The sequence below is a fragment of the Dioscorea cayenensis genome, chromosome 19 (assembly GCF_009730915.1).
Source record: "Dioscorea cayenensis subsp. rotundata cultivar TDr96_F1 chromosome 19, TDr96_F1_v2_PseudoChromosome.rev07_lg8_w22 25.fasta, whole genome shotgun sequence".
In the NCBI taxonomy this organism is placed as follows: domain Eukaryota; kingdom Viridiplantae; phylum Streptophyta; class Magnoliopsida; order Dioscoreales; family Dioscoreaceae; genus Dioscorea; species Dioscorea cayenensis.
In genome coordinates this window covers 11,578,849-11,588,164 of record NC_052489.1, presented here as the reverse complement: position 1 = coordinate 11,588,164, position 9,316 = coordinate 11,578,849, and the positions used below count along the sequence as shown (strand labels likewise).

The window sequence follows — 9,316 nt, the reverse complement described above, 5'->3', positions numbered from 1 at the left end:
TATAGAATGAAGGGGCGTGGATAGGTTTTAAAGAATAACTCCACCTCTTGACATTCTGTGCATCTACACGGGTGTGTGGAAACTACCTACTCCCGTGTGAGTCCCATAGGGTTGCTCACAAGGGTGAACACACACCCCTATATGCTCTCGAGATAGCTTCTGACTGTCTCTGAATGCATCCACATGGGCGTGTGGAAATTACCCACGCCCGTGTGCCCGACAAACAGGGTTACTAACACGCCCCTATGGCTCCTCTGTTCTCCCGAGAACTTGGCTAAGTGTTCCGTACGCCCCTGTGGCAATTCCACATGAGCGTGTGGATGCTCACAGGAGTACTCACAGGGGCCCTCACATGCCCTTGTGTGCTCTCGGGATGGAGAAGAAGTCTCTGCAGAGTTTTACACGGGCGTGCCAAAATTATCCATGCCTATGTGCCATTCATAGGGTCATCCACATGGGTAGACACACACCCATGTGTCTTCTTGGGATGGTGTCTGAGAACTCTACAGAGATCCACATGCCCATGTGGAAATTACCCACGGGCGTGTGAAAGTTACAAGGCCATTCATAGGGGCATTCACACACCCCTGTGTCCTCTTGGTATAAGCTCTGAACGAAAACACACGCCTGTGGGGAAATTCCATACAATCGTGTATCTTCTCTGGATGACTCAGAAAAAACTACAGACTCTGCAGAAAAATTTCTGCAACATTCATGCACATATAGAGACTACATAAACACTGAAAACTTGACTAAAGAATCATTAAAACATGCTCAAATGGCCCGAAACTTCACCAAACACAATGAAGCACACTAAAACACCAACGATCCACGAGAAAAACACAGCAATAGCATGTAAAAACCAAGACACCAACACTAAAGCTTTAATTCATACAAGTACTAAACAAACACTTAGAAAAATAGTAAAGACTTGGTTACCTCCCAAGAAGTGCTTGTTTAACATCACTAAGCTTGAAATACCTATCCTTACCTCACGGGGGTTCATAGATGAAAGTCACCCTCTTACCTACAACTTCAAAGCATGACGAGCACAATTGTTTCAAAGGTAGAGGGAAAGTTATCGAGTTTGTTAACACAAAAGGGTCAGTCACCCTTACTTTGTGAACGCTCATCCCCACTAGCGTTTTGGCACTTCTTGTGACATCTTCTTGATCTCTTGAGTTTTTGGATCATCCACTTCATGACTCCTGGGGTATGTTGCACCTTGTCCTCTAGACCAAGTGACAAGATTTCTTCATTCTTTATCTCTTGATCTAGCCACCCCTCCAATGGGTCGAAACACAGCATTTCCTGCACATATTCATTAATTAAGTCATCAGTCGTGTCAAGAAAGTATAAGGTATCATCAAAATCAAGAGAATGTTGTATGCCTTCGTCGAGGCGATATGTCAACTTGTCATCACCAACTCTAAGTATCAACTCTCCACCGTCCATGTCAATGAGAGCCTTGGAAGTACTCAAGAATGACCACCCAAGTATCAATGGAACCTCGACATCCTCATCAACATCTAACACCACAAAGTCTACAAGGAATATGTACTTGTCAACTTTCACAAGTACATCTTCAATGATGCCCCTCAGATGTCTAATTGTTCAATCGGCTAACTACAGTGTCATCCAAAGGGGCCTAGGTCCTCCCAAGCCTAGCTTCTAAAAGAATGAGTAAGGCATGACGTTTATGCTAGCCCCTGAATCTGCCAATGCCTTCTCTTTACCCAAATTACCAATATTACATGGAATGATGAAGCTTCGGGGGTCTTTTTTCTTGTTCGGCATATTTTTCTGGAAAACCACAGAACATGAAGCATCTACAATCACAGTCGCACTCTCCTCCAACTTCGTCTTATTGGTTAAGAAGTCTTAGACAAACTTTACGTAGTGAGGCATTTGGGACAACGCCTCCATAAATGGGATGTTGATGTACAACTTCTTGAATAGACACAGACACTTATTGTATTACTCATCATTTTTGTCATTCTTCAACCTAAAAGGATAAAGGATTCGTGGCTTGTAAGGTGGGGGTGGCACCTCTTTCTCCTTAGTTATCTCCTCAACCTCACTTCCTTAGGTGACACAATCGTTGTCTTCTCAAGAGGGAGCCTACTCTCAACTTCATGACCACTTCTCAAAGTGATTACCTTCACATGCTCTCTTAGATTTGTCTCCATATAGCTAGACAAACTCCCTTGAGGTCTTTCTGAAAGTGGATTCATAATTTGTCCCACTTGATTCCCCAAATTGTGTAATGATGCTATGTGGTTGTGAAGTGTTGCATCAACCTATTGAAATCTTGTATCCCATGATTGAATGAACTTGGTCAAAGCTTTCTCCAAATCAAATCTGGTTCTCCAACCCTGAAACTCTATTCTCCATGTTCGGGGGTATGTTATTGTTATTGGAAACCCGGTGGTGGCATGGCCTTCTATTGCTCTTGATTATTCAAAGAAAGGTTTGTGTGGCTCTTCCACCCTAGATTGTAGGTATTGTTATATGGATTTCCTTGACCTCTCACTGCATTGCCTACAAAATCCACCTATTCCACTGAAGATGTACCACAAATAGCAATTGGGCAATCAGATGGAGCATGTCCTCCCTCACACCCAGTGCAACTCATCACTGCCGTCAATCTAGTAGAAGTTAGAGTGTCTAACTTCTTGCTCAAGGAATCAACCTGGGCTGTTAATGGTGTGACTGCAATGATCTCATGGATTTCAGCTACATTTTTCTTATCTCGTGAGTTCCACTGATAACTGTTTATAGCTATATCTTCAATGAGCATCGGGCTTCTTCAAGGGTCTTGCTTCCTAAGGTATCTCCTGTTGCAGCATCATGTAATTGCTTCGTGCTTGGGTTCAAACCATTGTAGAAGGTGTGGATAATCATTCACTTGGGGAACCTATGCTGAGGACATTTCTGCAAGAGATCCTTGAACCTATCCCATGTCTCCAAAAGAGACTCTAATTCTATTTGTACAAAAGAAGATATTTCATTCTTGAGCTTTGTAGACTTTTCGGAGGGAAATATTGGGCAAGAAAAGCTTCTACCTCCTCCCAAGTAGTGATCGATGCTCTAAGTAATGAATGTAGCCATTCCTTTGCTCTCCCCTTCAGGGAAAATCGAAAGGCCCTTAACATGACAGCATCATCCATGACACCATTAATCTTGAGCATGTCGCACACTTCCAAGAAGTTCTCAATGTAGTTGTTCGAATCCTCATCGGTCAAACCATTAAACTGTGCCAACTGTTGTAACATTTCGATGAAGCCTGGCTTGAGCTCAAAATTCTGAGCTAAGATTGGTGGCCACACAATACTGGATTGTGTGCCAAGAACTGCGCATCTTGCATAATCTGAGAGTGTCCTCTACTGCTCATGTTGTTCAGCCATATTATCAGACCCTTCACCTTCAATCTCAGCATGATTTGACTGTTCTTTCAAAGGTTCTTTTCCCCATCTATGATTTATTCTTCCAATTTCTGGATCTTTTTCCACCAAAGTCGAAGGGTTTCCTCAGGTCATAACGTGGAGCTGCAACCAAAGAAAGAAAAACAAATCAAAATGATGGAAGAATAAGAAAGTGTGAAATAGAGTAAGTGATGAATCGCTAAAACAACAAAGTGCAAAATGCTTCCAAAATGATAATTCCCTAGAAACGGCGCCAAAAAATTTTTGACACACCCTTTGCGTGTGTGTACCGTAAATGCACAGGTTGTCAAAGTAATAAAGTACCCCAGTGAGTGGGTAGTCATATCCACAAAAAATAGTGCTCGAAAACACAAGAATTACAATTTAACTATAGTGAAAACAATTTAGAAGTTGTGTGAACAATATCAATGCAAATAAAAGAAAAGAAACAAAAAGAAGTGCAATAGGGATATGGAGAGGCAATCAATAAGAAAATGGTGCAAGACTACTAACCCTTACACTATGCCAAGCTGAAAAGGATTCTCTCAACACCTTACACTATGCGGAGTTGCATGACGCTCTAGGGACTCCATGTGATAAACCCTATTCCCTACTATAGATCTAACCCTTTCGTCCAGGTAAGAGACCCATAGACACAATTAAGCCCTAGCACTAATGATTACTTCAACATTTCACACTGTTGCTCGCGCAACTATGCCCCAATGGAATTTTTCTCTTAGTACTTCACTCTATCATGTCGGATATATTATGTGGAGGTAGGATAGATCACGTCGCAAGGGAAAGAGGACGTTCCGCTACCTCTTGACTCAGCCTTTCGACCTTCTCCAACCTTGCTTTGTCCAACCGTAATGGAGTGTCACTCATCCACAAGGATTACCAAGATAGATTCTCAACCCTAGGTTTCCTCCAAGGAAAAATAAATACAACATGCATTCAAGGTTGAAACTCAATTAAAACATCAATTAAAGAAGCATAATAACAGCCAATGAAACGAATTCCTTTTGGGTGATCACTCACAACTGCTACCTGCCTGACATAGTCACACTTCGAGGTCGGCCCTACCAAAAGATGAACTGAGCCTAACAACTCTAGTAACAGACTAGACGTCACAAGTACATTGTGATCATGATACCTCAGGTCTAAGGTCCACTCATATGATAATAACCAACAATCCCAATCATTGACTGTCAAAGAGTAAAACCCATGTGATTGGATTGTTGCGAGTCATGTTTGAATACACCAATTCCCAATGATGCATTTATGGCATATGCTCCCACTATTCCATAGTGTTCAACTAGCACTCTTTGTCAAAGTATATGTCATACAAATCCTTATGAACCTTTAATGCCCAATTAAAGGTTCTCCGATTTGCGAACTATTTAAGTGTATAAGTACCAAACCCTTCTATTGCTCTCCTCTTTATTCCACAAAGAGTAAAAGTTTTAACGTAATACACATGGACTATAATATTCAAAACTAATTATAATGCCATCACAAGATTTATATGAATATCAAAATAAATGCCTACTAAATAAGAATGTATAATACAAATGCAATGCCCTAATACAAGTATCCTCGTTGGCATTCGAGGGCATAATCCTAACAGGAACAACACTCCCAAGGATTTAGCTCCATCAAATGCAACACTAGTAGTTAGGGGAGTATTTTTTTGATTGCTTCTCCCACATATATTCTTGTTTGATATATTATGAGTGAGCTTTCATGTGTACATTGGGGACAATGTACAAATTAACTGTTGGGGGGGAGTTTCATAATGCACATTTATTTTATATTAGTTTTAATTGATATACATGCTCACATAGCCAATGGCGGTTCACCTTAGTTGCAACAATTGTATTGTTGAGTTTAGGAGAATTTTAAACATTGACTGTTCTCATGCTCTAGTTCTTGCTTGAATTTCTAGGAATTTTTGCTCGATTGACACTTGTTGCACTACTCACTCTTTAAAAACTCTTTTGGAAACTCAAGTTTGATGTCAAAGGGACTAGTTATAGTTGTTTATTTTGTAATAAAAAAATAAAACAAAAAAAATAGTTTTATTATTTAGTTGTGCTTGTTGGGTGGAAAGAGCTACGACCTATGAAGTATGAAGCTATTCTCAAAAGTCGGATACTAGTTATGCCCTAATGAGAGAAAGAGCTATCTCATAGGATGAGTGAAATCTACCACCCCGATAGAAAGAGCTACCACCTCGAAAGTGTGAAAGCCACCTTAGCGGCCGCTTCGGAAAGGGCAACCTTGGAGGATGTGTGAAGCTACTACCACCTTTTTCATAAGTCTCTGGTCAAGTGTTTAGTGTTTATGCAGTCTACAACACCCCATGCATACGTCCCGCAAGTACACGGGTTTGTCGACTAATAAAATCCCAGGTGAGTAGGTATCGTATCTAGAGGGAGTAGGGAATAAAAATACTTACATTGTTTTTTAACCAATTGAAAGATGAACAATAGTTTTGTTAACAAAATGTAATGTAAACAAGAATAAAAGAGATAAGAAAGAGAAGCATAAGTAAAGGGGAGGTAAGCCAATCGATATAAATGGGGTACTCGGATATTGTTCGGCCTAGGATTATCGGTTCAAGTGTAAAACCCTCTATTATGCTTCCTAACTATGCATTAATGAGTCGTGGAGATCCTTCAATACATGTTCCCAAATCCAAGGTCAACCATGCCTGACTCTATACAAGTCCCCGAGGAAAAATAAAACAATCTCAACACCTCACACTCATAGAGAATCGCAATAAGTTCTAGGGTTTCCAAGTGATAAATCCTCTCCCTAGATGTAGACCTAACCCTTTCGTCCAGGTGGAAGGTCCCTAGTCAAATTTAAGCCCTAGGTGCTAAAATCACTTGAACGCTTCACTCTGTTGCCTCTACAACTAATCCCCGGCGGAAAGTCATCCCTTAGCCCATTCACTCTACTATGACCACAAACAACTCGAGGAAATGGAGGTAGGATAAATCACACTGAAGGGTAAAGAGGACGCTCCGCTACCTCTCGACTCACCCTTTTAACCCTCTCCAATCTTGCTTTGTCTAACTCACCGGATCTATGCCGATGAAAGCTCTCCAAATCCCTTGCCAATAACTCTCAAAACCCTAGCCACAGCCCTCTCTCAAGTTTGGAAAAAGATGGAGAAAAGAATCCTAAAATCGGCCTTAAATAGGGCTGGAATCGAGCATCCACACGCCCCTGTGGATTCTCCACACAGGCCTGTGGAAATTCCAAACAGGGGTGGATAATGTCCACACGCCCGCGTGGATTCATTGAACTTTACTTTTTCGGCCGGCTGTGAAGAGAAACTGCTATAGTAAAGGCTCGAAACACTCCTGAATCCATGTTTTCATCGAGGTAACATAAACAGGCACATGTTAACGTTGTAGATCTTCTTTTTTCTTCAATAAATGACTTCATTGGTGAAGATCTTGCTATCAATGCACAAGCCGGGATACTCGAATGTGACTGCCTTTGTGCCCCTCTAAATCATTATGCTAACTTGAATACAAGGAGGTTGGCACACATTCTTGCATCTTGAACCCGACTTATGACTTCGCATTTGAACCTTCTCAAGATTTCCTCCAAATAGTGCGTTCACGACCTACATTACCTTATTTCTTTAACATTCTGCTTCACAACCCTATACGCATGAAAGTAACATAAATGCACGCATATTAGCGCTAAAACCTGATAAAAGTAATTCTCATAATAAGGAAAGAATACTTCCCATTTTTATCACACATACACTTATCAAACTCCCCCACACTTAAGCTTTTGCTTGTCCTCAAGCAAAAATTAAAACATTGAAGTATATACAAAGGAAATATTGGAAGTGCTTGGCCTTAGGTTCATGAAAACATGCACATAGAGCATTCTATAAGTTAGGGAAATTCAACACTAAATACGAAAAATCAATTCTCTAGCTAAAAATTTGAATCAAAAAGGACAACAAATCCGAAGTCGCGTAAGTATGTGTAAACTCACTCAATTCAACCCAAGGTATACTCCTTAAAGTTCTAAGTATAAAGGACTTATTTCTATACAAAAAAGTAACAAAACTTAAAAAAGAAGGTAGTAGCTTCACACATCCTCTAAGGTAGACCTTTCCAAAACGGCCGCTAAGGTGGCTTTCACACTTTCAAGGTGGTAGCTCTTTCTACCAAAGTGGTAGCTTTCACTCAACCTATGGGATAGCACTTTCTCTCATTAGGGCATAACTAGTATCCGACTTATGACAGTAGCTTCATACTTCATAGGTGGTAGCTCTTTCCACCCAACAAGCACAACTAAAACAAATAAAACAATTTTTTTCTTTCTTTTGCTTTTTCCATTTTTTTAAATAGTTAACAAAAGAAACAACTATAACTAGTCCCTTTAACATCAAACTTGAGTTTCCAAAAGAGTTTAAAGAGTGAGCAGTGCAACAAGTGTCAACCGAGCAAAAATTCCTAGAAATTCAAGCAAGAACTAAAGCATTAGAACATTCAATGTTAAAAATTCTCCTAAACTCTAGAATACAATCTTTGCAACTAAGGTGAACCGCCATTGGCTATGTGAGCATGTATATCAATTAAAACTAATATAAAGAAGATGTGCATTATGAAACTCCCCCTAACACTTAAGTTGTACATTGTCCCCAATGTACACATGCAAGCTCACTCATAATATATTAAACAAGAATATATGAGGGAAAAGCAATCAATACTCCCCTGACTCCTATTATTGCATTTGATGGAGCTAGATCCTTGGGAGTGTTGCTCAAACGGGTTGTGAAGCACACACGGCTAAATGCGGAAGCACCATGGCCGTGTCCATAACTAGTTCTCAGTTCCCATATGTACAAGACCATCTGCACGGATACACGAGGGGGTTCAGTGAAGCTCAATAAAACAAAAACAACTTGAGTATATAAAAGATGAAGTAATGAATACAACTTGAGACATCAAAATAAAAATAAACTCAAAAGAAAAGTCCTTTCTGAGTATACAAGTCCAAAATAAAATGCAAAGGTAATAAAAATAGTGAAAAATAAAGTCAAATGTCAGTGTTGTCCGCTGTCGGCTCTCCTGCTGGTGGATACTCAAAAGATACAGGAAGATCAGGAGATGTTGATGCTGGAGGAGCTGAGGGAGTCCGCGGTCTCAGAACAAATGATGAGACAACATCTCACTCAAGAATCTTTTGTAATGTGTCGAAACGAGCCATAAACTCTATGTACTGTGCGGCTTGTGTAGCCCGGACCTCAGCAATCTCTGTCCATAGCACCCCCACCGCACTCTCAAACCTGTCAAAGTGATCATAGGCTCGAGATGTTGAAAACATGCGTACTGGGGTGGCTCCTCTGCCAAAGGAGGTACCTCGGTCTCCATCGGTGTTGGCTGCGGCTCGGGGGCAGGCTGAGAACCGTCGCCTAGATCATCCCCTCCCTCTACTCCCTCTGGGGCAGGAGTAATAAGAGCATACACCCCTGACTAGAATCTGTGGATCATCCCCATCAATCTGATCATCTCCAAGCTCAGGGGAGCATGTATACTCATCTTCTAGGGCCCACAAATCACGTCCAGGAGACCCATGCCCATAACTAGTCTCGAAATGTAGGGGCCCGAGAAGAACGCTCCCACTTTGGTGTACTGTCCCTGATGTTGTATATACTCCGTGACAATGTGTCCTAGATGAATCGGAGTGCTCTGAACCATCAAATACAGAGTACAATAGCTCCTCCCGGCTCAAAACGCCAGTGCTATCACCACGACCATTCACCGACCTGCTTAGAATGACATGCAAATATCGATACGCAGGTTGAGAAAGCCATGTGGCCTTGGACATCCCTGGCTCATATTGGCCCTGACTAC

General features: G+C 41.1%; 1 non-coding gene across 1 annotated transcript; it reads left to right on the top strand.

The window, feature by feature from the left end:
- The first annotated feature begins 2,914 nt into the window (after nucleotides 1-2,914).
- LOC120250829 lies at nucleotides 2,915-3,021 on the top strand. Its single transcript, XR_005533163.1, has one exon. It is a non-coding gene; the product is annotated as a small nucleolar RNA R71 (small nucleolar RNA).
- Nucleotides 3,022-9,316: the final 6,295 nt, after the last annotated feature.